Consider the following 6,000-nt stretch of genomic DNA (forward strand, 5'->3'; position numbering starts at 1 on the left):
TACCTGAGTTCAAATCCGGCTTCAGACACCTAACACGTATTAGCTGTATGACCCTGGGCAAGTCACTTAACCCCAATTGCCTCACTAAAAAAATAAATAAACAAACAAATAAATAAATAAATAAATTCAAGTTGATGGTGGTGTGGTCAGACAGCAAGTGGTCTGAAAAATGTCTAGGTGTTGTAGCAGCCTGAATTAAGAAAGGGACAGCTTCCAGAAAAAAGGTGATAAGTCTTGCCATCCTCTGCCCTTGTCAGATTTCTTCTGGAGTACTGTGTTCAGTTCTGGGTGCCAACCTTGGAAACAACTGGATTTCAATCCCACCTCTAACACACGTTGGCTGTGGGACACTGGGCAATTTATTTAACCTGTCAACGCCCTACACATTGATAAAACCATAAATTGCAGAAAAGATGCCAGTGAACCCCTATCTATATCCAAAAGTGGCGCAGGCTGACTCAAGAGGCGTTGGGTTCCCATCATCTTGAAGGCCTTCAGGCAGAAGCCGGATGGCCACTTGTCTGGTGTATTAGCTAGGGATTCCTTTAGAGTATGAACTGGGCAAGATAACTATTAAGGTTATCAAGCTTTTAAAAAAGGATTCATGGAAGGACAAGAACATGTATCATCATAGAGGATAAGAAGGTTTGGATAGTTTGAAATCAGAATTAGTAGAGGGAGACTCACATTGATAATCATGATTCCACTGGAGTATCAAAGCATGGAAAAGTCTACAGCATTGTAGTCAACCTTTACTTATTTGTAACAGTTATAATGTCCTTTGCTAAAATCTTCCTCTAATACTTTCTTATTTGTTTGTTTATTTATTTATTTTTAAAGTGTTGTGTGGTTTTTTTTTGGGGGGGGAGGCAATCAGGGTCTGAGACTGGATTTGAACTCAGCTAGTGTCAAGGGTCTGAGACTGGATTTGAACTCAGGTACTCCTGTTCCAGAGCCAGTGCTCTAGCCACTGTGCCACCTAGCTTGTACCCTAATGCTTTGTCTTGATGTGAAAACTGGGCAGAGCCTGGGCTCATGAAGGTGTTACCAGTGGAATTCAAGTTCTGGCACATCCTACTAAACTGGAAAAGCTTCAAGTGTGGGTCCAATGATGGGATTGTATGTCTACTGTCTGAAGACTAAGTTGAGTTGAGAAATTCAGCATCAGAAGCTCGATCATCAGGTAGACAATATTTTGGGGCCACAGTAATCCATTTCTGGAAGGGTAAAAATCTGTGTTAGTGAAGAGAGTGCTCCTACTAATGAAACTATGGATCACTAAAATTTTGAAATGGTAATCATATAACAATATCTGGTATTTATAGAGCAGAGCAGGATTTAGGAAGCATTTTCATCATAAGGACTACAAGGAGTAGGACAGAGATTAGACCTGTGATATCACTGGTAAAGGGAGCACCTACTGGGAAAGTTCTTCAACCAATACAAACCACTATGTTCTATGTAACTTTTGCTCTTAAGAACTTCCTAGAGCACTGAGATGTTAAGCCTAGCAGCACACAACCAATGTGTGTTAGTGGTGGAACTTGAATGCAGGCTAGTTCTCTATCCGCTACACTATATTGCCTCACTTCCATCATCATAATCCTACAAGGTGGGTGGTACAAATATTATTCTCCCCATTTTCCAGATGAAGTAACTGAATCAGATCAGACAAGTCAAATGACTTGCCAAAGGCCATACAACCAGTAAATGGCAGAGCTAGGACTCAAATCTAGATTTTCTGATGCCAAGTCTGGTGTTCTCTCCAAAAAAATTGAAACCGTGTGCAGTTTTTTTTTTAATTATTAATATTTTTATTTAAAATAGTATATAATTGTAAAATCTCTATTACCTAACTTTGGAATCCAGTCACTTATACAAGGTAAGCAAAATACACACTTATATTCTGCTTGCATCCCAGAGATACAGTTGCATCCATCCATTCATTCTCTCTTTTTTTTTTTTGGTGGGGCAATGAGGGTTAAGTGACTTGCCCAAGGGCACACAGCTAGTAAGAGTCAAGTGTCTGAGGTCAGATTTGAACTCAGGTCCTCCTGAATCCAGGGCCGGTGCCACTGTGCCACCTAGCTCCCCCTCATTCTCTAAGTAGTTTACTGAACACCTACTATGTGAAAAGGATTTCTCTAGTCTTGAAGACATTAGGAACCTATAACAATTATAATTCCTTTCCCAGATGCCCAAGTGTATAGGAGATGCTACCGTCCTACTATCACAGGGCTCAGGAGCCAAAGCCTTGAATATCCAGCTATCCATGGAGTACAGTCACTACAGAGGAAATTCTATACCAGTTTTGCCACTTTGCAGCTGTTCAGTAAACTATTTAGAGAAGCTCAATTTTGAAGCATAACAGGATAACGAAGACTTAGAAACTCCAAATGCTAAGGACCCTTGCCTCAGGAAGGGAAAACAAGAGAAAAATTACTGTTCAAAAGATAAAAAGTCTCTCACAACCAGAAAACACCACAATGTGTGCAGAAGGGCTGAGTAGTGAATCTGTGCAATTAACTCTCTAATGTCTATGGGTGGACTCTTCCTCTCAGGATGATTTGGAGACATCATCCTTCCTGCTGCCATCTGTCACTATGTGCTGGGGGAATGCAAACATTTTAATATGAGGCAAATCTAATTAAGAAGGCAAGTTTGCAAAGATGCATTTGTATAAAAATTACTTCAAAGAAAAAATATACTTTGGATTACCTGCTCTTTAGTTATTGGCTCCTCTGGATTTTCACTGCTCCCCTTCCATTTAGCCTGGCCAACTTAATTGTTTATATTCCTCAGCAAGGCTGAAATAAAATCCTATGATAAGAAAGAATGACATTAGGTTTTCAAATTGTTCTAAACCAATGATGTGGAGGGATTGGAGAAAAGGGAGTGGGGCCAGCATGACATACAATGACGAGAGAGGAAGAATAGGGAGGTCCTACCTGATTCCTGAACACTGGTAGAGGACTTCAGTTCAAATGCCAGCTCCGACACTTACTAGCTATGTACCTTGGGCACATTACTTAAGCGTCTAAGTATCCTCAAATTCATTGCCATTAATTTTAGACTTTTTTTTTTTTTTTTAGTGAGGCAATTGGGGTTAAGTGACTTGCCCAGGGTCACACAGCTAGTGTTAAGTGTCTGAGGCCAGATTTGAACTCAGGTACTCCTGACTCCAGGGCCGGTGCTTTATCCACTGCGCCACCTAGCTGCCCCTGCGTCTAAGTATCCTCATCTGTAAAATGAGGGAGCTATAGCAGATGACCTCTTCAGGCCTTGTCTCCAGCTTCAGATCAGTGTGATGTTATGACTTTGGGCCCAAAGGGCCACCTTTATTCTCTGTCTACAATACAAACAGCAGAAGATTGACTAGAAATTGCCCTGGTGGATTACTAATCTTCAACAAGGGTAAAGAGGTGGTACTGTGCTAAGCAGTATTAAAGGTGAGCGTATGGGTACAAAGGACAGGATAACAACAGTATAAATGCCTTACATAGTTCTGACAATGTGAAATCAGGGCCAATACATTTTACTGAAATTAGGAGCATCATCCCCAATTCCTTTGAAAGCGTAGTGTCATTCGTTACTTGTTGAAATGAACCCTACTTCCTAACTCCTGCAGGCTGGTGTAATTCAATTCATCTTTTTTCCCTTCTTTTTTTTTGGGGGGGGGGCAGGGCAACGGGGGTTAAGTGACTTGCCCAGGGTCACACAGCTAGTAAGTGTTGAGTGTCTGAGGCTGAGTTTGAACTCAGGTCTTCCTGAATCCAAGGCCAAGGCTTTATCCACTGTGCCACCTAGCTGCCCCTGGTGTAATTCAATTCAGCAGGCATCTCTCAGGGTACAAAAAGTGAAGTCCTTGACATCCGCCAGGAGCTCAGGAGCCTTAAAGATGTTGAGTAGTTTCCAGAGTGAGTCTCTTGAACCAGATTCCTGGGGCCTCTCCCTGAATTAACACTCTTTCCCCAAAACTGGATTATATAAAAAAAAGGGAGGAAAGTAGCCAGAATTGAGCCCTGTTCTCTAATTTGGGACAGCCGGTGTTGGTTTTAAAAGACCCAACCCAAACATGCCTTATTTTCCCAAGACACATAGTTCCATTCATCTTCCTTTAGGTGGTGACTGAGGCTGAAAGACAGTGGTTCCTTAGGGAAAAGGAAGGTAAATAGAGAGTCTTAATTTGTAACTAGCTCCCGATTCACCTTTTAATTTTGTAACTTTCCAGGGTGTGTACTGCTCTGTGGTCTAGGATTGTTTAGGACATTATTTGCCATCCAATCCCAAAGACCACATGGGTACAAACATTGTGCCAACATTCTAAATCCGAGACCTCTGGATTTTAATCTGCAATCATGATGCCACACAATCACAGTCTCCTCTTCCTGTGCCCCATAACTCCCCCCCCCCCCATTTCCCCAGCTGTGAAATCAAGGTCTCTATTTAACAGCAGCTTGTCCTAATTGATTTTCATAAAGTCATAACTGAAAACAAGGAAAGTAATTTTGTCTAGATGAATCCCAACTGTTTTTATTTTTTAGTTCAATATTCCTGACACCAGGGGGCTTCTCGCATTATTATTCTGGCTAGTTAGTGTATCAAATCACTACTTTTGACCCCTCTAAAGGCTTGCCTGGATCACATTTCACAAATAAAGGGCTACAAGGGAACTGCTGGCTAGGCAGTAAGGAATACTTCATCAGAATTTCTCTAGACTGTACCCACTCACCCAGAGTCTGGCCGTACACCTGTGGTTCACATTCCTATCGTCTTTAAAATGACAAAATGCTAATTACCACAATTTGCATTTACATTTTATTGCGCACCAGTGGGTTCAACTGCATGAAAGCCCAACTTGTGAGTTCTGAACATAGTTTCCTCCTCTACTAGTCACAAAAAAGCAAAGAGGCCTTTAAGACCATGGATAAAATTGTAGCACATCGCACTAGAGACACCAAATTTCTGTCCTGTATCTAACATCTTAAGAGAGATCAACCGAGTAGCATAATTAGAGTGGAACAAATGGTTAGGTCAATCTAGGTGCAGACGGAGAAAGGGAAGTGAAAAGGTGATGCAAAGGTTGAAAACTGAGGGTAGAGGTTTGGGACTGGGTATTTCCTGATGCAAAAAATTGAGTGATGTTTCAGAACACTGACGAGGAGGCCACTTTTCTGGATGGTGAAGAGATTAGGAGCGGTTGATCCATTGAAGCTTGGAGTGGGCACAAGGACCTTTTTCCCTTCCCCTCAGTCCCTGAGCAAGAGTAGACCAAAAGGAATGCTGACAGTAGAAACAAATGAGCTGAAACCTCTAGTAATTTTTCACTAGAGTATAAAAATGGCTAGTGAATTATGTTAAGATAGCACTAAAGATTTGAGTTTCAAGGGCTGAATGAATTAAATTTGGGGCTTTCAAAAACAGTGTAACAATTAAGCTGTAATAAAGCACGGCTCAGGGGCAGCAGGTAGGTGGCACAGTGGATAGAGCACCAGCCCTGGAGTCAGGAGGATCTGAGTTCAAATCCAGCCTCAGACACTTGACACTTACTAGCTGTGTGATCCTGGGCAAATCACTTAACCTCAATTGCCTCACCAAAAAACCCCCCAATAATAATAATAATAATAAAAAATAAAGCATGGCTCAATTGACTTGGTGGTAGAGGACTATATAAATTGTATTTTTTTTAATCTTTTTGGCGAGGGAATTGGGGTTAAGTGACTTGCCCAGGGTCACATAGCTACTAAATGTCAAGTGTCTGAAGCCATATTTGAACTCAGGTACTCCTGAATCCAGGGCTGGTGCTCTTTCCACTGCGCCACCTAGCTTCCCCTTATATAAATTATAAACGAAACCACTGCATAAAATACCTTTGGGGAAATGGGGAGGACACTGTTTTTTCACACTGAAGGATTTAAAGAGAACCCCATAGGTCCTGGGGGTCATCAGCAATTGTAGCAAAAAAGCAATAAGATCACATTAGAGTAAGCTGAGTTTCCA

The sequence above is a fragment of the Dromiciops gliroides genome, chromosome 4, assembly GCF_019393635.1.
Source record: "Dromiciops gliroides isolate mDroGli1 chromosome 4, mDroGli1.pri, whole genome shotgun sequence".
Taxonomy (NCBI): Eukaryota; Metazoa; Chordata; class Mammalia; order Microbiotheria; family Microbiotheriidae; genus Dromiciops; species Dromiciops gliroides.